The 24,483-nt window shown below is 39.7% G+C and overlaps 2 long non-coding RNA genes across 4 annotated transcripts in view; one reads left to right on the top strand and one right to left on the bottom strand.

Moving 5' to 3' along the window:
• LOC126637077 (uncharacterized) overlaps positions 1-8,787 on the top strand; it is a 45,008-nt gene extending 36,221 nt beyond the window's left edge. For 2 of the 3 annotated variants that reach the window (XR_007628187.1, XR_007628179.1), the window contains one exon: positions 7,229-8,787. This is a non-coding gene — a long non-coding RNA (uncharacterized LOC126637077). The remainder of the gene's footprint in view (positions 1-7,228) is intronic. The other variant, XR_007628183.1, reaches the window with a different exon arrangement.
• Positions 1-24,483, bottom strand: part of LOC126637079 (uncharacterized) — a 136,058-nt gene that overhangs the window by 1,635 nt on the left and 109,940 nt on the right. The window lies entirely within an intron of this gene.

Raw genomic sequence — 24,483 nt, 5'->3', positions numbered from 1 at the left:
AGGAATTTATCTTCTGAACTATTACCTCCAGCTTTCCCCAGAACACCCTCCTCAGCCCTTTTATCTGCGAGCTATCTCCAAGTTAACTGTTTGCCTATTGCCTTGGCTGAACCACACTAATAGTCAGCTAATTACATATGAACACTCTAATTTGCTTTGTCTTTCTCAAAAAAAAAAAAACCCACTCGTGTGCAGGCATGCACGTGAGTGCACTTCTGCTCATGCCACGAAGTTGCACCAGCTGGAGCACCACAAAATTTGTTGCGTCTTTGCTGCCCCCTCTGATGCTGCTTCCCCCCACCAGGCCACCACCAATGCTTGTCATTCCTGATTTGCAACATCACCTGTTGCTCCAGCACCAGGCTTCTGTGGAGCAGAAAACTGGAGCAAAGAAGAGAAATACGTGTTTGTCATTGAACTGAGCTGAGAAGAAGGAAGAGGAGAATGATAAGATCGTAGCCTGCAGCACTTTGTTTATGAGAACATCCTTCCAGTGATATATGTCTGCACCAGGTGAAAGTATTGTGTCACCCCTAACATATTTTAAATGCCAGGGCTGTCATGCAAGAAGACAATGATGAACAAGTTTAAACAGAATATGGTTTTGTAGCCATGTACAGAGTTACCCTTTGAAGGTTTGCACTGGTAGTGCTTCCTAGCAAAATGTTTCCAAGCTCTGTTATGTTCCCCCTCAGAACCTCTTTCACACAGAATTTAAACTAAATGGAAATATTTCTATTGCAGGCAAACTGATGGGGTGATACAGAAAGCAGTGTGTTTCCTCAGGCAGGAGTTGCAGGCCATTTCACATGTCCTTCGAGTTTCTCACAACTCCTTGGATGAGAACCCTGCTCTGCTTAGCAAATAGGCAAATAAAGGTACATCTACACTGTGCACTGGAGAGCAGGGGCTGGCCCCAGGTCGTGTCAGAGGTTTACTCAGACCAGCCCTAGCATGTTCCCATGGACTGAATCCCCGTTAGCTGCTGGAGCTCCCAGACCACACCACTCGGTTTGATTTCACACAAAAGAATTCCCTTTGCGTGCTCCGAGGCTCCCTGGCCTGGTGGGACAGGGTAAGCAGGGTCATTTGGAGGATTCACTTCAAAAGTGCACTCCTGGGCCAAAGTGAAAGGCTAATGTAGAAGCACCTTTCCTCACAAAGCAGACATGCCCAGAGCTATCATCACATGACACTTTTCTTCCCAGATATTTATCTCAAGCTCAACTGCACGAACACGGTCCCTGTGTTATAACACTGTTGCACAACGTGACTCATTTGCTCAGACTGACAGCTCAAATTGAGCCTTGGGAAAGCCAGCATCCAACACATGATACTGAACGTGGGCATGACCATGTCCACCTCGGATTTAGGTGAAAGAGCTTTGGCCATGGATGTCACATGGGAATGAAGACAACTGTGACACCGCGGAGCTGTACATCTCTGAGGTGAGTTAAGGTCAGAGGCACTGCATGACCCACCCAGGACAGCATTAATAACTCTTTACAAGAGAGAGGAGAGGGAGTTTCTCCTTGCCTGAAAAAACATTCAAGGAGGTAGGATTTCTTAAGCACTTATTAAGGTCCTGTGTGGGCTTGTGTAACGTGTTCAGCATCTCCCCCTCAGATTTCCTTCCTGTAAAATGGAGATTTTTTTTTTTTCCCCTCAGAAGGTTATTAGGAGGATTTTCCAATTAAGGTTCATCATAAATGAAAGTGTCCTGCAAACAGTATTTAATCACCTGACTAAAAATGGTCTCCAACTTCTTTGGGCGGAACATTAGTTTTTATAGGGACTAGTCACAGTGTCCAGCTTAACATAAGGCTATGGGATCACATGCTGCATCTTTAAGACAGAGTTTAGTTCTGAATCAGTAAATGTACTAGACAAAGCAGCCATTATTTATGCATTCCTGCATACATGGCAAGGTGAAAATAATAGAATAAACATCATATACTTCATTATGATATCGGTTTACACTTCCAGGGTACACAAAAAGAGGCCATTTCATCAAGCTAATTGCCTGAAAGTAAAAGAGAGAGAACTTTAGCTATTAGTCTATTATGGGGCTTTTTTCTTAATCACAAATAGGGGCCGTGTGTCCCCAGGGGGATGTGTATTCTAATTTACAATTGAACTACAGATCAGAGCAATCAATCTTGTGCAGCACTTTTACAGTGTAATTGCTGCAACATAACAAATAAAAAAAAAAAAAAAAGCAGCCTAAGTCGAGTTTCAGCTTGAGGTGGAGATATTTACCAGGCATTGGTTCGGGGTGGGAGGGAGGCAGAGAGAGGAGAGAGGCGCCAAAGCCATGAATATGCAATGAGGGCTCATTAGTGCCCCAGTGTTGCCATGACGAATGGCATTATCCCCAGACTGGTGCAGCCTAAACATGAATTTTATAACGACCCATTTATCATGACTTGTCATGGGTTTCTTTACTGTACTTTCTACTGACTCTCACACCTTCCACCATTAGCACCTCAGAATCGCTTCCTTTTGTTCTTTTATCTCATTCCAGCTTAGTTTTTGGTAACGATTCTCCATGGATAAGGGGAGGAGGACTGCAAACAGCAATATGCTGCTCTTCAAGAGTTTAGAGCTTTCCAGGCTTAGGACCCACCGCCAAACATGTTGGTGGTCTTCAGTCCACTTACTAGTGGATAAGCATCCTCATTGTCACAAGTATCTGCAATCTTGTCAGTTGACTCAGCAGAAAGGTCTCGGATTGACCGAGCATCGAGACAACTATCTTTCCATTCTGGCAGATGTGATGGATGAACCTGTTTTGTTGACCTAGGCCTGTCTAAAAGTGCTCTTCCTCAGCCCACTCCAGCTACATGCACGGTATAACAATCCACCCCTCATCTTTACATTGAAAAAGGAAAAATAAACAAAACCTCCTTTCTCCCCAGTTTCACTTAAACTAAAAAAAAAATTGTACTAGGTGTAAAACCTAAGTGATAGGAAAAGCATTTACCTTCCAGGAGCAAGAGATATTAGTCAACTCTGCAGGAAAACAAAATTACTGTGAAGTAATTAGTGTCTGGCTTTAGCTCATTTTTGGTCACTGCACGTTGTCTCTGTTTTACTGCTGTCCCTTTGGCCTACTGGATCCCACATTTAATATACCACTGCTTATAAAGAAATCCCTGTGGCTCAGAAGGCTGAATTGCCACTGCTAGGCTAGGGCCTGCTCTCTAGTATATAGAGGCTTTCATTTCCCAAGTTATGAATCTGACATCTCATGGCCAAATCCATGCCAGTTTATTTCTGAGAAGTCTGTCCTCATTATTTACCCCAAATAGTTTCACTGTCAGTCTGTCTTTTTTTTTCCCCACTGTGAAGTGGCTGGAGTATCTGTAAGTATCAAGCCTCTCTTTGTTGGATTTTACACTTTTGCTATTACAAGAATTTGTCTTTGGGGATAGAAGAATCAAGCAACTTATTTCCAGCTATTACTTGGATAGGACTTCATGTTCTTAAACAAGTTGTGAGCTCCCATGATCTCTGAAAACAACTCTCCTGAGGTCTTACATCAGGGTAGTCCTACAGTTCTTTCATTACTCTACTGGATGTTTGAAAATATTAAAAGGCATCTAACATCCCAGTCCAGCAATTTATAGACTCAGAGTCTGGCGCTGGAGCCCTCAAAGCCTCTATTTCTTCCACAAAATCCACACTTTGCTATTATTGTCGCCAAGACAGGCACGTGTTTCACTAGGAGTAGTTTGTCAAAGCAAACAGTCCATTATCCAGAGATTCATCACAGGTTCCCACTTCGGTACAGGATGGAAGAGAGGCTGGATGTTAGAAAGGGAGGTCCACTGGGAAATGACACACCTACATTAAGCAGAGCATGGCTGATTAGGCCAGCAAATGCTGATGTGCTTCTTGCCATTTTTATTTTCAACCCCCTCTGTGTTCCTTTGGAATACCTATACATATATATATATATATATGTATGTATGTATACATGTGTATGTGTATCTATGCACTTTTTAAAGCCCCAGACAGCATCCTGCACAAGTCCCTGACCTTTGATGGAGAACTCCAGCTCCCACTACAATACAAACAATGTTCTGTTAATTATCAGGAGACAAAAGAAGAACAGAAATACCTTTTAAAGAAGTAAACCAGAGATGATTTCTAATATTGCAGAAAATGTCCACTACCTTCACAAGGACTCAGGACATGGCAAATATTATCATTATTCCTAAGAATAAATATTTGCCCTATGACCCAGGTGATTTGATCATCTACTGAGGGGTGAGAATGGTGAGTTGTCACAAACAGCATGGTAAAATTAAATTATTTTCCTTTAACTCCAATTAGGAGTATTAAAACTTACTGTAGTCAGTTTATAAGGTCAGATTGATACACCTGATTGCCATCTATAGTTTATATGATGGAATAAGCAGATTCTTCTTTGAGTTGATTGTAGTAAATTAACAGGTCCCATCTATGGAGCTTATTCCATTATTTAATACCAATACTTGCACGTCCTTTCATGAAACAGGTTCATCTTTCTTCCACTCACCTCATCAAAGACATAGATATTGAAACAAGGAATATTAAGGGCCAGCCAATGCAGATTATATTGAGCTTGATGTCACTTCAATGGCCAGTACCACGGCAATCGTGGAATCACGTCAGAGATTTCTAGTTTGAGATCAACAACCATATGGAAGGCAGCTGCCTAAGGCAGGAAAACGTTCACTATTCCTCAGTCAATCCACAAATGGCAACCATTAAAATAAAATAATTGCAATCTTTAAAATATTAAGTCCTTGGTTCTAAACCAACAGGCCTCTAATGATAGGAAACACACAAATTTCAGGAAGAAAAAGACAGCTTTCATTGCCGTATGAATCCAGCTTCCAATAAAAATATCAGATGTGAGATTGTTTCATAGACAAATTAAAAAAATAAAAGCAGGATTTTCAAGTGGATTAAAAATTCATAATTCATTTATCCCAAATTTCTAGGGAAGTTTAATGACTGACTGCTGCAGGATCAGAAGTAGCCTGTCAACAGACTCACATGAAAATTCTGCTTCAGATATATATTTTAAAGTAATAAAATTCTGTCCTTATTCTAAAAATCTTCAAAATTATATTCAGTAGTTTTCTATATTTACAGATAGAATCCACAAATTTAGGATGAAAAAGAACCTCATAAAAAGACTTCAGGTGTGATTACTATTTACTTTTCAATATCTGTTCAATGGACATATTTACAAGAAAATATATAAAACAAACAAACAAAGAGATTCTCTTTCCCTTTGGAAAGTGACACACTTTTAAAGACATGATAAAAGTTAACCCTGAACACAAAACTCATTCTGAGTGAATACTGAAGTGTCTGAAGACTGAGGCAGTGCCAGCAAGATCTCCTTCTGTGCTTGTAAGGGCTACTGATCCTTCTGCATAAAACTGACGAGCTTCTTTTGCTATTTCATTTTGTTATTTCTTTTTTTGTGGAGCAATTCATCCCTCCTTCCTCAGTTGTGCTTCAAATATGGCCTATTATTTTTTCTCCCTTCAAAGCTTGGCTTTAGTCATCCTCATGAACTAAGGATCTTTTCCTCTGGACATCCTTCAGCATTAAAGATTCCCCCACCTTTCTCCAAGTGGAGCCAATGGCTTGCTGCTCCCCACTTTTAAATAAACAAACAAAATGTCTTTCTCCCCCCTCCTTCCCACTTTCTTTAATGACATCTTCAGTCATTAATGAGTTAATAAAAATCTCAAAGTCATCTGGGAATAGATAAGGGGGAAGAAAGAAGAGTATTGTACACATAATGACAGGCTCCCTGCTGGCCCTAAGATGTCATGGGTCAGCCATGTCAAGAATGTGTGTGCCCAATCATCTGCTGATTTTTATCAGCAAGGCCTGAAGCAGAATCTGACACGGCCAGTTTGGGAGTTACAATGAATAAACAATGACTTCTTGGATTGTTGGCGGCTGTATGATAGAGTGAGAGGGTTTATATATACTAAAACATGATGACATTAGCAATCAATATACCAATTACTGGACAAGTTATTGGACGAAGAATGCACATGTCTTGAGCTTTGTGCACTTTGGACGTGCTACCAGCCATGGAGACCACAGGAATAATGTTATTTAACCCTTTCCAAAGTAGATATGCTAATACCTAATGATGCCTTAAAGTTTCTGAGAGCATGAGGTACAAGAAAACCTCGGTCTGATAGAGCACATTAAGCCTTTTAGATAGAAGGCATAAGCCTGACAAATTTATTTTTCATTATGACTTGAGGAAACAAGGAATAGATTTTTTCAAGTGAGCCATTGATTCTAACAGATTTAAATTGTTCTCTATAAAATTTCACCCTAACACCCCCTAGCATATTACACAAACTTCATCACTGAGAAGTTACAACATATCTTTTGTAAGTTGGTTAAGGAAATCTCTCAGCAGCTCTCACCTGCCTGTTCTTCAGTGGAGAAAAAAAGTACTTCTCTTATTCCTCTGTGACTGGAAACACATTTCTGCATCTGATCCATGATCAGCCTCTTACATTCTTTGTTCTGCTCAAAATATTCAGTGTTTATGAGTTTGTTCTCAGTTATTCTGGAAGAGATTGGGAAGATTCAATGCCAGTGTTTTAATTGAAGCCAGAATATAATGGGATTATATAAACAACCTAATTCAAAGTACAATATAGAAAACAAGTAAGGTGGAGATCAGTGCAGCAGGCAGATCTATTGGATCTGTGGGGACAGCAGAAAGGTTGTCTGGATTGAAGTTAAATGGTGTCAACTCTGCATTAAGATGGACAAGTCAATGATGTAATGTAAAGCTCACGGGTTTTGCCCTGAAAAGCATCATTAAAATGATGTGGAAAGACAGGTTTTGTGATGGTTCCCCATCCTTTTCTGTGTAGTCTCTGAATGACAACTTTTACTGCCATCTGGGAAGCAGCAGTGCCACATACCCTTTGACTTTTGCTCAGGTGGGAGCAAACAAGGCAGGGTGCAAATATAAGATTTAACTTTGTCTGCCAGGGCATCAACCAACACAGTAGAAATTGTGCCAAAGTAGGGAGGAGAAGAGTTCAGACACCAGAGTGGCCCTGTGTATGTGCTGTGTATCAGGGGCTGAATAAAATCTGAAGACACGTCTCTTACGGATCATTTTTGTGATGTAAGGGCTAAAGTGTTACTCTAAATTACAATCAAATCTGCTCCTGTTTCTCAGAGCACGAAGCACTTCTCAGAGTTGTGTTGAATGGTGATGGCAGAGGGACCAGCTTCAGACAAAGGGGGAAAATAGATGAGACTGCATCTGGTTTTAACTGCAGTGCTTATGAAGTGTTCAGCTGGATCCTTTCAAATGGCTCTCCCCTTCCCATTGAGTAAGTTCTTGAAAAGTTTAACAGTGAATTTGTCCAGCATGTGTGATATGAATAACCATGTGCTTTTAAATGTAAATGTTTTGTAAAATAACACCATTACCATACATTACAGTGAATACAGTAAAAAAAACAGCTCAACAATCCCTCCTCTGTAATTTACAATTAACTTTTCGCCTCAAGGTAACAGCTACATTCACAAAAATAATGGTAATAGATTGACCTTGTTATGAATGGATAACAAGCTGGAAACAATATAGTTTGTCACAGAGCATTAACTGTTACTGTTGAAATTGTAAATAATGTGTATAGAACTTACAATGTAAATGGCTCCCCTTAAAAATATTAATTATGTCAATTAAACACTTGATGCATAATGGATTATTCTGAAACCTATTTAAGTCCATGTCAGACTGAGTACACCATTTTCTAAGATCCCATTCCCAGATTACTGGAAAATCTATGGCTGTGCTTTGATTGCTCAAGGTGGACGAAGGAATATCACCTTAAATTAAGGATGTATGGCTGTTCCTTTTATTTGGATTTCTTGCGTGTTTTTTAACTGAGTATGCAGCATCAGAAGATTAGACTGTCTGCAGACACGAGGCTCTTCTGAGATGCCTTTAGGCTGCTTTGGAGACTAATGAAAAGCAAACCTCATCCAACAATGCTGGCCAGTCACTGGAGGATGTCCACGGGTTACAGAGCACTCCACTGGCTTTTATGCCAATTTGTAATCACTGGTGATGGGACAGAGGAATAAAGATAAGTTCTGCTCATTTCTCACACAAAAGTGATGTAACTCATCACTCACAAACCAGTGGAAGCTGAGGGCTGATCTCCTCCTTGTGTGTCCTTTGGAGCTCAGGCTGTGCTCATCGAGGAGGAGGAGTTTGCTATCACGTGGCTTTAGGGAGTGATCCAAACCCGGTACATAACACATGACATACTAAAAATTGACATACCTCCCATGCCTGAGGACCACTAATTAATTAACAAGAGACTAAACCACATTTTTTGTGCTTCCCAACCTCAATCAGTGCTCCTCAGCTGTGGCTCAAGACTGGACTTAACAGTACAATACTTCAGTGTTCTGGCCAATTACCATGTGTAGACTGTTGCCTTATAAAGGAGGGATTCCCACTACATTATCCACATTGAGAAAGTGATACTAAAATGACAAGCCACCAAGAGGTCAAATAACCAGTTGCCAGAAGTTAAAATAACTGGACTGTGGAGCAGCAATATCTGAGGAGCTGGCATGTGTCCCAGGACTGGTTGTCACACAAACGAAAGAAAAGACAGCTGGAATCTTTTCGGATTGACTGTGAATATAATGGAAATCTGCCACTTTGGTTTTTCAACCAAATGCCTGAACTGGGAGTTGAGAAACTGATTCAGTAAAATATATGGTCTCTTTATACCTCGTTTTTCCAAGTGTGAGCTTCAACTACTTTGTTTAGCTTTATCCTTTGGGATCAAGGACTGTTCAGACAGTCTAAGCATAAAGAGTCTGATTACAGTGCTTCTGTAATCCAAGCTAATACATTACATCCTCTCTTGCCAAAAGGTGTGTTCTCCCATCTGGGCAGAAATAAAGGCATTGCACATGTATAACTAAGCACCTCTACCCCCACAATGGGGTCAAAATCCCAGCACGAGGCTGGGTAAGCAACACTCGGATTTCCCTCCTCCCAGTGCTTTTCTCTGGGCAGCTCTTGTTTCACCTTCAGTTAAAGTTTAGCTCTTTGCTATACATTCAGTGCCATCTCTTTAAAGATGTACATCTGAATGGGCAAGAAAGTTAGGGATTAGCAATGGACAGAGGTCAAGTCTGTCAAGACTTTAAGCATGTTGCTGGTTGTAAAAAAGATTACATTACTGGCAGCCCTTCACCAGATCAGTACATCGATGCCGAATGTTAATCCTTGCTGGGGACAAGATGGCTTGTAAATGTTATGGGAGAACATAGCTTTTCCTGTAGAAAACAGGCATTTATGGTTAAAACACAGATTGTTTTCTCATGCTTATGTTTGCATTTCATGCCAATTCACTCTTGCTTGCTATGAGCCTCGCTTCAGTACTTATATTTAATCGCTTAAGATCTTTATTTGTATAGCTAAGGAGAGTATGGTTGAGTTCTTGAAACACTGGGGAGCACAAGAGCCAGACCTCAGCCTCAATCTTTGCCAGAAGAAAACTCTAAAACTGGGCAAAGCCTGTGTGCTTGCTGAACCTTAGTTTTCTCATCTGTAAAATGAAGCTCCATTTAAAAAAGATCCTGTAAAATTTTATTTATGACACTCAGAAGTACAGTGTTTATTACATTTATAAAGCAATCTACCTATTTTACTGTGGCTAACTATATATATCTATATATATCTACATCTATATATATATATATATCTATCTCTATATACTGTTATCTGAGTAATGTCCTTTCCAGCAGTCACAGAATCACTGAATGGTTTGAGTGGAAGGAACCTTCAAGATCATCTTGTTCCAACTCCTTTGCTGTGGGCAGGGAACTTCCACCAGACCAAGCAGAAACCACTGCCAGGGATGGGGCATCCACAACTGGACAGCTTTGGGTGAGCTCAAGTTTCCAGGTCAGATGTTTGCACAAGGACAGCCAAGGCATAAGCCAATACTAGATTTTAAAATAACAGAAGACTCAGTTGGCCCAAAAGTTTATTCTGCTCTGGACTGAGAACGTAACTGAGTCTAAGCACCAGCTGTTATTAAATGTGTGCAGGACACTGGACATGACTGAGGATAGTCAGGAAATTAATGCTGTACCAGTAGATCTCCAGCAGCTGACAATGCTAATGCAGCTATTCCAGTGCCCAAACTCTAGTAAGTCTCACGTGAAAGGGAAAGAAGTAGATCTGGGTGCAAACTACACTCACACCTGTTTTTGGCATCTAGAGATCCTCAGTGTCTCTGTACCTCAGGTTTTCATCCTATTTTGGGAGGTAATGAAACCCTATGCTAAGGCAAAAATCAATAAAGCTTCACTTTAAAGGGTCTGATGAGGTCAAGAAAACACTGGTGCCTGATGCAAGTGAGTTCAAGAGCGAAGGGGACCATGTAAGTTCCCAGGTAGATTTGATAACAGAGTTCATAAAATAAGAAAAGCAAATTCAATCTGGGGAAACCTGAGCTTCTAGGTTTCATGCCACGTACATTTAGTAGCTATAAAATTAGAATACTCTGGTGGAAGGGGGTTCAACATTTTTTCTGGCAAGAAGTAAAAAATGCTACGCAGCATACTAAGTATTAAATTGTGTTAGTTCAGTTTTGTTATGCAGATGGATTTTTTTCCTTCTTCTCCACTCTTTAAAATGTTTTGAATTAAAATAGCTTACTCAAGGTCACAGAAGGCATATGGTCCTGCTCAAAACTTTAAACAAAACATTAGTTTTTACAACCTTTTGTAATTTGGTATTGTATACAACATGGTTATAGACGGAGTTTCTGTAATCTTTACAGTGGGTGACAGAAATATGAGAGCCAAATTTATAAGCCATTTAGTGAAGCATTTAATCAATTTCATGCATAGGAAATAACTCCGATTGCTTTGCTTTATCAATCTTGCTTTCTCAGAGACCTGCAGTCACCCCAACCTCAAAACACTCCAGTGCGTGTGGGGGGAACCATATGCAAAACTCGAGTGCTGTACACAGTGTCAGGCACTTCTGAGGACTGATTAAACTTGCCAGCATCAATAATCCCTCTCGAGGCTGTTCATATATATTTCAGAAGGAAGGCAGAAAGCCTAATATTTATAGGAAATTGCAAGGCCTCTTTTTACAGAGGTTTTTCGTTAAACACCCTTTGTCTGGAATGAGTCTTTGACACTGTGTAGAGTTATGCAGATTGAGCTTGCCTCTAATATTGAAGTGTTTGTGAATGTTGCCTTTAATCACTTAGAAGCACTTAAGCACCCTCATATGTCCCTATTTCCATAAACTATGACTAGCATATTATTTGACAAATTCAGAGACACTGCTTGAGATGATACTGCTCACTGTGGCCACGTTAAGAGAGACAACACAAGGTCTAGACTGTCTTGAAGCCCACATAAATGTGTCACACCCATGACTGTAACTGGGGCTTTATGAGAGGCAATTGAAGGATTGAAAGAGTTCTTCTGGTCTTCAACCCATGGCTCTGCATGGACCACCTGACCATGGGCACTGGACAAGAAGTTGGAAACAACACTCCTCACCCCCTCCACAGGGGACCTGGTAGAACTGGAAGTTCCTGAGCTCTGGTCTGTATCTGGGTGCATCTGTACTCACAAGGAGATGGGAAAGGTCTACTGGTACCTGCCAGCATGAGTTACTACTCTTTCTGCAGAAGTCAAAGGAAAGCATTGTCCAAACCAACCTCATTCCCTTCTCCTGTATCTAAAATCCCTGCCTGGAGTAAGAGATAAGGTTTAAGAGACTATTTCAGAGCATAGTTTCTTCTCATGTACTACAACAGCTTGTACAATACCCTAAGCAGAGTACTACACAGTGACTTTTTTTCCTCAGTGAAAAATTCCTGAAGGAGCAAAAAGCCAATCTCTCTGATAATCATCAGCTGCTCAACTATATTAAATTTAGACAAGGCTACAATAGTGCCAGAGTTGTCCCCTGCCCTCTAAAATTAGAACTGAAAGAATGGTGGGCATAGTGCTAAATATATAACTCATTTAAAAATAATGTGCTCTCAGGCTTTTGTAATGCTTGAAAAACTGATCACCATAAATCCCTAAAGATCTGTTTGCACAGCCAGCCTGCCTCCACCAGCCCCAAACATATTTCTGTAGGATATGTCCTTTTCTGAACATTCACTTTTCTTCATGGTATATATGAAAAAAAGCAGGAAAGGTTTGCTGCAGTTAAACGATAGTTAAACAATACACCTCCTAGTTATCTTCCAGGACAGAAGCTCAACCTTGTCTCTGCTTTCTATGTAGAAGCAGAAAAATGAGGAAAGAGAGTTAATATTTACTGTCTTTCATAAGCACTAGTCCTGGAAAAATTGATAGGGACCATCCATTTGAAATGACCACAAGCATGAGTTTTAGCCCTTCAAGTTGTAGAAAAACCTCAACAATCCTCTACATAATAAGAAAAAAGATTAGGAAACCTAATTTTTCTCCTTCTGTTTCTCAGCTCTAGCAAAACCTTGTGCTAACAATTTCAGTATCAGTAAAGTAAGTAAGGTGGATTAGGAGCATTTTTGCATCGAAACAGGGGCATGGAAAACCTACATCTTTCCCAGCTTCAGGTTTAGAACAACTTCTACCTGGAAAAATTCCTCTCCTTTCCTTCCCAGCTCCCTTCTAACAACACACAGAACCCCTTAAGGGGAGGAATTGCATTGAGGGGAGCAGCCCTGGGGCTGCACTGAATTTATAGCAAGGAGGGACCTGGCAGCAAATGGGACCAAAGGAATTCTGAGACCTTACAGGACTTAAAAATCTCCATCTCATGAGACAAGAGGTGTCTTGGATAATTTAGGCTTTTATTTGCCAGCTGTTTCTCTTTTTTTTTATTTCAATTATCAGAGTGACACACTGTGAGTCTTTGAGAATGACAGGAAGGGATAGGAAATATTTGTTTGGGAGTACTGAAAGTACTAAAAAAACCCCACTCCTCTGCTTAGTGCAATGCTTCCTTGAGGTGAGAAGAACAAGTCTTGGCTTCATAAAAAGAGGAAACAAACTTATCTGGAAAAATTAGAGATGGAGATTGTGTGTGAAGTTGGGGGCCATGGTTAAAGGAGATAATGCTGCTTCACCATGAAATCTGGCTAAAAAGTAGTGATTTGGGGATTTTCTTTCTACTTTAGCTACTCTACCCCCCCTCTGTGCTTATGGGATGCTGCAGAGGGCTTAGGTCTGTGCTCATGGTCTCCTGTAGGGCTGTGAGAGGTGCCTGTGCCACGAGAAGTGGGTCTGGACTTGATCTGCTGCAAATATAAATGCTTGTTAGGGAAGCAAACAGGTCATATTACACTATTCTTGTACCTTAAATAAATCAAGAAAGGTGTAAATGTGCTAGTCATGAACTTATTTCTCCCTTGGGCTACTTTCATGAGATGTTTCTTTCTCTTCCTTCCCCGCCTCATTCTACCTTTGCTCTTTTGAATGCCATCAGCTTATTGGAGGGGTTTGCTGAAAACAGAAATATTAAAAAGGCGTGTTTTCTGTTTGCCCATCTGGAACATTGTGGGGAGGATTAACTCTTTGAATTCTTCACCCCATAAATTTGGGGATCCCTTTCTGGTTTTGCCTTGCAGAAATACTAAGGCAATAGAAGTATAAGTAAAAGTAACTGGAAGGATTTTTTATTTCTACATAGATATACCTTTTGCAACCTTATTCACCATGTGATTTCCTTTCTTTTCTTTCTTTTTAGATAGCAACTTGGATAAAAAATACTATTTTGCTGAAGGAAGTCAGATCCTACCTGGAAAAGTTTATCACAATGTGAATGCAGGTTTTTGTGGGGAGAAAAATAGTATCAGAAGTCAAAGTTAATTTTTTATTTTTATTTTTTAAAAGGACATAGTGATTAACAAGCAGGTGTCAATGGGCTGTTCGTGATGAAACTGGTGTTTTTGATGACCTTACTCTGAAAATTATCATTGTACCACTACTGGGAACTATTGCCTCTGAACTTGGTCTAGAGCTGCTCAAGGTTTACTAACGAAAGTAAATGAGAATTAAAGAAGTTATCCTACCTGCTTAGTCACCAAAAGTGGTTTTCTTGGAGCAGAATAGCCACAATTTGAAAACCTCAATCAAGTTTTTTTACTGTTTAAAAAACACAGTATTTTAGGGATGTAATTTATAAGCAAAAAAGAAGAGGGATATTCCCAATATTATCTTTATCTTCTAGACATAAATAACAAACAACTCCAGTAATCAAAATTTACTGCAATTGTAATAGGTTTTGGCATCGCTTATGTATTGCAGGGAGTGTTAACATAATGTTGACTTTCAGGACTGAGGCCAATTTTTTTGATTTTTCTCTCTCTGGTGGTTGTTTTTTTTTTTTTTTTTTTTTTTTTTTTTTTAGGCTAGGTTCATTATATATATATATAAAACCCCCAGTATATTTGTGACTTTTATGGCATTTGAGAGATTAAATCTCATAAATAACACTGTTTATATCTCCTAATCAGAAAGTTGAAATTATCTGTGACAATGTGAACACTAAAAAGTTGTATACTATGAAAATATTTCAATAATTAATGCATGCACTATCTAGAGCAATTGACAGTGAGGTCATAAACATAATGGGCCATCTGTGTTTGATTTGTATCCGAAAATGCTTAAAGGGAAAGGCAGGTAATTCAGGCTTCTCTTACAAATGTAAACAGGCAAGATTTTTCACCTTCTCAAAAGGTTGTTGAACCATTTAATACCTTTAAAGAAGAAGGGAAAAAAAGGTTTTTCTAGGCTAAGGCCTTTTAACATACTTGCATTTTGCTCCTGTGTTCTCTGACAAGCAGCGCACACCAGTGGGGCTTTTAGTTTTCTTTTGGAGTACACAGAGGGTTGTCATTCTCCTTTATTTACTTTATATTGTTTGCTCTATAAAAAAATGCCACTTCAGGCTCCTGAGCAATCCCACCAGCTCACTTTGCATTCTGGGACCTGGGTTTAAATAGTTTCCTTTGGACCTTTCCAAGTTCAAATCTGCGCTGGGCTGTTGAAAGACAGCAGAAGGTACATGCAGGGATCTGGCTCACTGCGCCTTTATGACCCTTCTCTGGATTTGTCCCAGCTTGTCTCCTGAACCTTTTCTCCCTTGTGAAAGTCGAGGTTCAGGTTACCTGCATATCTGGGCTTGGATTTAATTTAGCACTGGATTTCTGTGCTGTAGCGGGGGAGAAATGGATTGTCCTGCTATCGTCAGGAATAACTCTTTATCTCTGAACTTATATGCATTGGCATAAAGCCAATATCAAGCTGGAATGACTCAATAAATAAACAACCAAATACCCCTCTTGTTTTCACTGGCTGATCCGATGACAGTCGGGCTCCTGCTCTTGGCACCGACCGAGGCTCTACTGAAGGAAATGCCATTATCTTTCCTGTGCCAGGCAGAGATTAATACATTCTTAGAAATTGAATCCAGACAGGACTTCTAAATGATTTCATGTGACCTCCTGTATATCAGGGCTATTAAATACTACAAATTACCTATGATAAGACCAGAGATTGCAACCTATTTAAAACTCTGTACATTTTTTTTTTCCTTCTGCTTTGCCCTTTCTTGTTCCTCAAATATTAAGTGTAGGCGCAGAGTGGGTCTGGCAAGGTAATGCTAAAATCCAGAGAAACGGGCTGAAATCTATCTGGGTAATCCCCAGAACTCCCTCACTGTCCCTGATAACCTGACCTGGGCTAATTTCCTCCTCAGATCTGAAACTGGTGATCAGTGTGATCCTGAGCATGAAAAGAACAGACACCAGCTGCCACCTGTGAGATCTCTCTATTGCCCCTCTCACCCCCCAAGATTTTGATCATCTCTTCAATATTTCATATCTAGCACTGCAAAATCTTGGTTGTAGCCAAGGGAAAAAATACTGGAATGAAGCAAGGCCAGAAGCTGAGTTACATCATCAAGGTGTGAGAATTATTCTTGATGTTGCAAGTACCTGTCTAAAGCTAGGAACTCGTAAGCATAAATATTTTTTAATATCAGACCACAGGGGTAGTAAAAGCAGACAAAGCAAAGCCCCAGATTCAAAGAGTGGCAAGAGAAAGATTCTGGTCTATGGATGTTGAACATATGCATTTCTCTCACCTTCATAAACATTCACCTTCCTTCCCCATATCCTCTCAAATAGGAGTGTGTAGAAATTGCTGGCCACGAAGAAGAAAAATTCTGTTGTCTCAGTTGAAGTGGATAAACACCCTTCACCTCTGTTTACCCATGTTTATCTTCAGCTGTACTGTTGTATCTACAGATTGAAGGATTTCTTCTAAGAGTAACAGAAGAACCTTTTTTTTTTTTTTTTTCTTTTTAAAGAGCAAATTTTGCCTTAAACACTTCAAGCCCACCAGTTTCAAAGTTTAGCAGTTTGCTGCACTGGGAAACTGCATCTTACTTCAAAGCTGAGTTTCTGTAACTTCTGTTCCCATTTTTGCATCTTGTCATGTTGTTGGCAGCGAGGTCAGATGCCCCATGTTATCCAATATTCTCCCTGCGTACAGGTCCCACTGCTTAGAAATCAAGTTCCCTTCCTTCTTTTTGTTAAACTGAAGAATCTGAGCTAATATATTGCACAGAACTGCTTGTGCTTGTTTCCAGCATCTAGATTAATTTATTCTCCTATGGTCTTACTTTGGTATGTCTCCCTTTTGAAAAGAGAGTTGGACCCAGCTGTCTAATGGTTTATATTACCTGTTGTTTTTGTCAGAACAAGATAGTTTCCTTGTTTCTACTTGATTCTCTCTCTTTATTTTTTTTTTTTCCTTTCTAGCTCTGGGATCCAGAGAGTTTTGGCCTTGTTATACTGTAGCACTGAGTAGAGGTGGAGATTAAATCCTTCAGGTTCAGCTGTTTTGAGACGATTTCCTGCTCCATAAAAGTAGCCTTGTTCTCTGATTTTTGCTGTATTTACCTACATTGCAGTAAATACAGAATTGCTCTGTATCAGAATCCCATCCTTTTCCACCACTTGCTAAAATAATAATTCTTCCTGTCATCTGCAGGTTTTATTAGCACAATTTTATGTACTTTGTGAAAATTTCATAATAAAGTTCATGATATTGTAAACTGCAAGTTGTGTCAAACCAAAGTAAAACCTGACCCAGTCACAGTCTGTGACAGATGCTTAGGGGAAGATTATTAGAAAGAGAACTCTGTACCTTCCTGATTTCATAATCAGCAGTTAAGAGACAGCCAAACTTGATGTTTAATATTACTCAGGGAAGTTTCATGTTTTTTAAAATCCATATATACTTTTGTTCTCTCCTGTATTTTTGAAAATGAGATCCACCATTTAATTCACACTGAGGAGAAAAATACATTTTTGTAGCAGGTGCCCTATACTGTATTATGAAAAAGAGTGAATAATCTTTCCCTACTTACCTTCTCTATTCCAGAATTTATAGGCCAGGTATTGTGTCCTCTCTTTCTTTTTCAGGTATTCTGTGCTTTAAAAAAGCAGGAAGGTGTTATAATTTTCTGCACCTATTTTGAGTCAGAATGACCAGAACTACCATGGTTTTATACATGACATGAGGATATTTTCTTCATTTTCATTCTCTGCTCATATTCTTGTATCTTATTTTCCCTTTTGTGGGGCACTGAATTGATGCTTTGCAGTGAATTATTCACAATCACAGAGATCTTTTTGGCATAGATGCGTCTACAGCCCGTGTGTGTGTCTGTATTGCACTTATATTACTCTCCACCCAGTGACACTGAATTTCTCCTGTTTTTCTAATACTCTGGCACTTAGTGCAGTGAGCTTTTTTAGCTTGGATAGTGTTGGATAATTCTCTAACGTTTATCCAGGTATGACCAGCATAGCTGGTGACATAGACTCCTGGGAGAACCTTGCTAAATAACTGCCCCTAATCTGAAAACTGGGTAATTTTTCTTGTAACCATCTCATCTTCTAACAGCTCAGTTTAAGGCACTTTGCTGTGAAACCTCCTCAAAGCCTTTCTAAAAATCCGTGTGCCCTTGCTGGAGTGCAATTACTGATTCCTTTGATAGTACTTTATTAAAAAGGCTTTGTGCAGAGCAAGGAAAGATTCTGAATATCACTTGGCATTAAAAACTGGGGTGGTTTTGCTTGCTTAAATTTAAGATAATTTCAAAAGGAGAATGTGTTTTTCTACATAGGATTGTGATCTGGCATTTGGGATATACAGGTTGTACCCTTTCTCTGCCAAAAATCTGTCTTACTGAGTTGTTTCATCTTCCTGCAGTGCAGTTGCTCAGAGGTGCAATCATTACTTATTTCTTCCTCCTCCTCTGTGTAGCTTCTAAGCTTTCCAGCATAGGGGCAGCATATTTACATCTAGAATTTTCTTCAAAACATCTGTTTGGTAACTCTGGATGATGTCATAGTCCAAGCTGATAATGCTTTTGTTAAGGTCAAATATCCTGATAAGGGCTAATTAAGTCACTTTTTTTAATCAAGTTCCATTTCACTCTTTCATATAATATATATTTTTAGAATTTTGGTGATACATTGTCTCAATGGGAATATTTGTTCTGGACACTAAATCAACCAGCATGCTGAAATAAAAAATTTTGGGTATTTCAAGCATTGATAATATCAGAAAAAAAAAAAAAAAAAAAAAAAAAGCTAGGTGCCTTTGTCATGAGATTTCACTGAGGTGTGATAATTAAGAAATGGGAAGAGGACAAAAAAATCACGGTGCCTCTGCACTGAAGATGTTGTGCCTTAAGAGTCTGAGTGATAACTGTTGGGTCAGTGACCATAAACCAGTCCTATAAATGCAGAATATAAGATCTGAAGGGGGGCACTTCCTCACAACGATTATGCCACCAGCTAATGGTAATATCCAGGGGGTCACCCGTCCTTCCTCCCTCCCCATTTAAAGTGACACCATCCCTGTTTTCACTCTGCATCTATCATAAAGACACATTGATTTCCTTTCGGAGCAAAACACATATTTCTTCCCTCCTGCTAAGAAGATAAATCTGACAGATTTTAATCAAATGTAGTTGTTCACAACTACAGAAATGTTTCCAGTGTCACAGATGAAAACCTTTTTTCTTTTTTTCCTTTTTTTTTTTTTTTAAAAGAAAAAAAAGGAGGGGGTGGTTCTGGAAGTCAAGTTTATTTGGAGAGTGCACCTGTGCTAAAAATCTTACTGTATGCACCAGCAGTTAACATTTGGGAATGCCCTATGGGCAGGTTTAACTTTACTGCCCTCCAACATAATGCCTGTCTTGTAGTGGTAACCATGAATACTGCGACAGTTAAGGGTCTGTCAGTGGTTCTGTCATAAACTCCCCTGTTTCCAGGGTTTTTATAACTCAGCCATAAAAACTCTCTCCAAGCTAAAGCTTAGCTTACCAAGGCAGACCTGATTCTGATCTTGGAAAGGCAGATGATACATATCCCTCTGTCTCCTCTGAAATTAGCTATGATCCCCAAGGAAGGGCTCTCACAAACCATGGGTGTCATACATGTCCAGCAGTATACGATAGATGAAGGGGGAATTGTGTTTTAGAAAGGCTTTCATCCTCTTCAAATGGCAAATAAATTGGCCTTTTTACTTTGAAGCAAGAGAAGTCAAACAACACAGTGCTTTCCAATTTAAATTGCATTTTTATTTTAGCCTTTTATTTCTTAAAGCAACTTTAGGACTTCATTACTGCTTAGCCTGGGACATAGGAAAATATCTGATAGCATTTAGAAATGTGGAAAATAATTCACTATTTAAGTATTAGTCTGGATTTAAATCAGTGGGAATGAATGTAGAAGTGGAAATCCTGAAGAAAATGATCACTCAAATCTGAGTAGAGCCAGTGTTCAGAGCAATACAGAAACTATGGATATTGTGACCCTGGAAGAAAGGCAGTGGTGTTAAAAATCTAAAATTACAATTTAAATTTCTGCTAATTTGTCTGTAGACTTAACCCAGCTTGTAGGCAAGGCTGGCTGCAACGAGCTCCAGAAGTAGAGCAAATATTGGTGCATAATAATGATATTCTGTAATGGTTGCTAGGGTAGATTTGGAAATAGGTTATTCATTCCTCAGCAAAATTAGAATGTGATAGGTGGATGCTGGCTGTACTATGGTTCTGATGCTTTGTTAATGCCCACTAATTAAAACAAGTGCTGCAAAATTTAGGATACTGGATATATTTTGGTTGTGGGTTGTTTTTTTTTTTTGGGGGAGTAGGAAGAATGTTCAACTCTACCATGATATCCACAGGCTTTCCATTCTATGCTAATAGTTATCTCCTGGTGATTGAGATGCTCCAGTCCTCTTTATCCCATTTCTGAGTGCCCCAAACCTGAACACTCACTAAATCTTTTCATTTTGAATCTTCGTTTATATCTGATCAGGGATGAAGAGAAAGTAAAGGAAATACCTCAAATGTGACTATTTAGATCAAAGAACAGCAGGCCAGTGCTGAGCCCTGCTGAAGTGTTTGGCCAATACTGGCTAATAATTGAGTAATAAAGCTCCACCCATGATCATTTTAATCCTGTGCTCTATAATTGCAAGACATTAAGAGGTTCTTCAATATCCTGAATTTGGTGCAACAAGTCTTTCCACTCCTGAGTCTGATTTGAGCCACAGTCTCCAGCTGGGTAGTAGCCAGTGGGCTCAGTGGCTGAGTTTGATGGGGGCAAGAGCCTCATTAGACAACCTGCTACAAGAGCTGGCACCTTCACACACTTATTCCTGGTGCTGGCTTTTGCCTTCAGTATTTGACATTTTTGCTGTATTAAAATCTGGGCTCCCAGGAGCAGGAAGATAATGACTCAAATTGTCGCCTCTCCTACAATGTTGTTATTTCTGGGTGCCATACGAGGCGTGTGGTGTCTAGGAAGGAGGGGAGTTTTACATCAGATATTAGGAAGAAATTCTTTACTGTGAGGGTGGTGAGGCCCTGGCACAGGTTGCCCAGAGAGGCTGTGGACTGCCCATTACTAGAGGTGTTCAAAACCAGGCTGGATGGGGCTCTGAGTAAACTGGTCTAGTGGAAGGTGTCCCTGCCCACGGCAGGGGCTTGGAATGAGATGAGATTTAAGGTTCCTTCCAACCCAAACCATTCCAGGATGATTCCATTACTGCTTCCATGCCTAAGTGAAGAATGTTTTCTTTGCCTCATCCTCTTGTTGTCATTTTGGTGAAGTCCATTTGGTTTGACCAGGGGAATAATGTGGGCCATGACATGAGCTGGGAGAGGGAGAGTACAATGATTCAATGTGTGGTTTGGTTCCTGTTCCTCCCCTGTTCTGCTCCTGGGACAGTCAATCTGCTTGGTGCCTCTGACTGCTTCATGCTCCAACCGAGGGGGGCAAAGGAGAGGAGAAAAATGCCAATCCAACTCTTTCAAAGAGCAATTTATAAAAGTCTAAGGAAAAACTATGGAAAATGAAAACAAATTAAGTAGGAAGGGGAAAAGAGCCTTTTATTTGTTATTTTACACTGATAATGGAATATTAATTTAAACCAGGATCCTTTTCGGAAATGAGTCAGTAGTAAGCCCTGGATAAAGCCATTCTTATTTTTAAAGAGTATTTCTACTTGTGTTGTGGGGAACCTTCACAGCTCCTATCCTAAATCAGATCATTCAAGCCTTACTCTTGCTTAGATCTAAGCCAACAAGATGATTTTGGTGACCAAGGTTTCCTCTACCATTTGTGCCTTTACGAATCTTCTCTCTTCAAGATATCAAGGAAGTTTCTCCTTTTAAGGAGTCTGGTCTCCCAGTGATCTTGGGGTGGATTTGCACATTTAAGTCCCATCAAATGCTAATAGGAATTCCTTGGTCAAATCCTCCGCCCTGTCCCTCTTCATGCCTCACTGGGAGAAAAGAACCATTAGTGTGTTTAAAAGTAAATTTCAAGCTTTCCTTTTTGTGTGTTCCAATGGCTGAGGTTTATTCCTCTCGTCCTTTTTATTTTATTGTGAGGCACCTTGAGTTATTTGCATGATAAGACACCCTGTAAATGGATTATATTGTAATGCATTGTGTAGGTTTAATGCTGACAACAGCTTGGTTTGGAAGTAAGATAGCAACTTAGATTTTTAGTTTCTGATGTGCCGTGCAGAGAAATGCCTTTTGAGAAGCATGAGGCGAAGCAGGAGTGGATGAGGAGGAGGCAGCCAGAGTTAAGTTGTATGAATAACACAAGGGAAGGCTGGCGTTAAAGAAGAGCTGAATACATTAACTTCTCAGCCTCCAAACTGCAGAAAATCAACAGCACAAATGCAAGTGGCTGCCCCCTTCTCTGCTCTAACATTTAATGTGTTTTTCCCCTTCATTTTTTTCCCAGGATAGCAAAGGGATGGCAATGTTTTTTGCTAATGGCCTTTCACATGTGATGGGTGTACCTTTGCAGCCACTGTGCCTAGAATGTTATGTCATTATATACTACCTACTTATAAGCTGAAGTTGGTCCCCTGGAGAAGCCCTACATTTCAGGAAAAGTAGTAAAATGAACAAAAAGTCTGGTTTTGGGGGGGAAGGAGATTGCTCTTAACTCTCACTGGACCATGTAATGAGTGCTGGTGCAGGACATTTGGTAGTCTGAGCATAAAGCATGGAAAACATACATTTCCCTGGAACAGTAGGTTTAAATCCTGCAGAAAGAGCTTGGCTTTTCCTCACAAGGTAAATATGCAGTTTTCATTGAGTGGGTCTTTTAGATAACACCATAAAACTATGAACTTGGTGTGGAGACTAAAATTCTTGCCATCTCTGCTCAAGTCCTGTACATGGCTGCATTTCGAGTTGCATGCTTGAGACACTCTGCCCAAGTGGCAGAAATATTCCTCTTTTTTCCCTTTAATTTGCAAGAATAAAACTTGCAATTTTTTTAAACTTTTGTTCCCTACAACTCAAAGCTTGAATAAAATAATAGCCATTAAACCAGAGATGATCACTCTGTTTCACTTGTATCTTGTTGACTGAATTCTTTGTGGTACCCATCACTCCTGTGCTGGTTTAAAAATCTCAGGCATCTCTTCAGCTTTTGGGATGTACATGGCATCATTTCACACTAATAGAACTATTCATACATTAAATTGCAGTTTGATAGGTAATAGTAAATATTTTAACTAACTGTTTATTACCTATAGTGGTTGAAGCTGAGCAGTCATGCAAAATTTATGCATCACTTAAAATAAAATGCTGCTTGCAATCACTTTAGGTTTCATTTTTTTAGCTTGAAGTAGTCATGAATAACATTTTGAAAAGCACTTTGATCATTGCACTAGTGAAAAAACAACAGAGCAGAGAGGGGAATATCTTTTGGGAAGAAGCCTTTGAAATCATAAAGTGTAACTAAACTTAGTCAGCATACTGTGACCTGTCAGGAAAGAGCTGATCCTATTAAAGCTCCACTGCATGCAGCCAAAATACTTTAAAGAGAATTCTGTAGATTTCTATGTTTCCTGACGTCAGCGTGGCACAGGGGGAAGACTGGCTGCTTGTGGGTTTCTTTTCTTTATTATTTTAAGAGAAAAAGGACTGCTTAGAAGTGCCACCAAAGCACTCCAGATTTATGCCACTGTATTGGTGATGATGCAGTTTCTGGGACACACTGTCACTTGATTCAGCTTTCTGAATCTGTGACTGAAAAAAGGCAGATTTTGATTTACCAACCCATTCTTTTCAATTAAAATACATAGAGCTGTTTGTCTTCCCCGCAGTTTGGATTGACTCCATGGTTATGAGGAAAGAACTGGGCACTAACCCTCTCTTATGGATGAGTGGCCTGTAAATCTGGATTAATTCCAGCAATCTGACAGAAGAAATGTAAGGATACGTCTCACTTCAGTGCATGGTGTTTATGCCATTGCACTCCTTCACTGATAAAGAGATGCTGTACATTTGTATATCCAACAGCAGGCTCAGGGCAAGAAACTTTTAATATTAGTTTAAATTAAAACAACTGGTGCTCTAAAGAGAGGAAGAGGTTCTTTGTGAAGTGCAAATAAATTCTCCATCTCTCTCTGTGAAGACGTCACTAACAACTCATTTAAAATCTTCTCATAAAAAGAGCGTTTGTGTTCTAACAAGAAGTTTTGCAATCTGGAACAAAATGTTACTGATTGGGGAATTTGGATCTCAGCTGCTCCTGAATGACTCCAGATTGAATTCCATGCATGTCAGTGCTATTATTCCAGACTTGCATAAGGGCAATAGACCATTTGTTAGAGAATTCAGTGTTACTGAATTATTATTTGATTAAAAAAAGAGAAAGTGGAACCTTCTGTTGTCCCCAGAAGCAGTAATTCGATGGCCTTTTGCAGATGAAAATGTCTGATGGAAAGCAGGTGAAAATAAAGCTGTGCAACTGGTATTGCATTCCATAAAAATATGCCATGTGCAGTGTCCTTTCCTTTGGTGGGTTC

The sequence above is a fragment of the Myiozetetes cayanensis genome, unplaced genomic scaffold (genome assembly GCF_022539395.1).
Source record: "Myiozetetes cayanensis isolate MyiCay16 unplaced genomic scaffold, myiCay2020 scf14, whole genome shotgun sequence".
NCBI lineage: Eukaryota > Metazoa > Chordata > Aves > Passeriformes > Tyrannidae > Myiozetetes > Myiozetetes cayanensis.
This window is presented reverse-complemented; position numbering and strand designations above follow the sequence as displayed.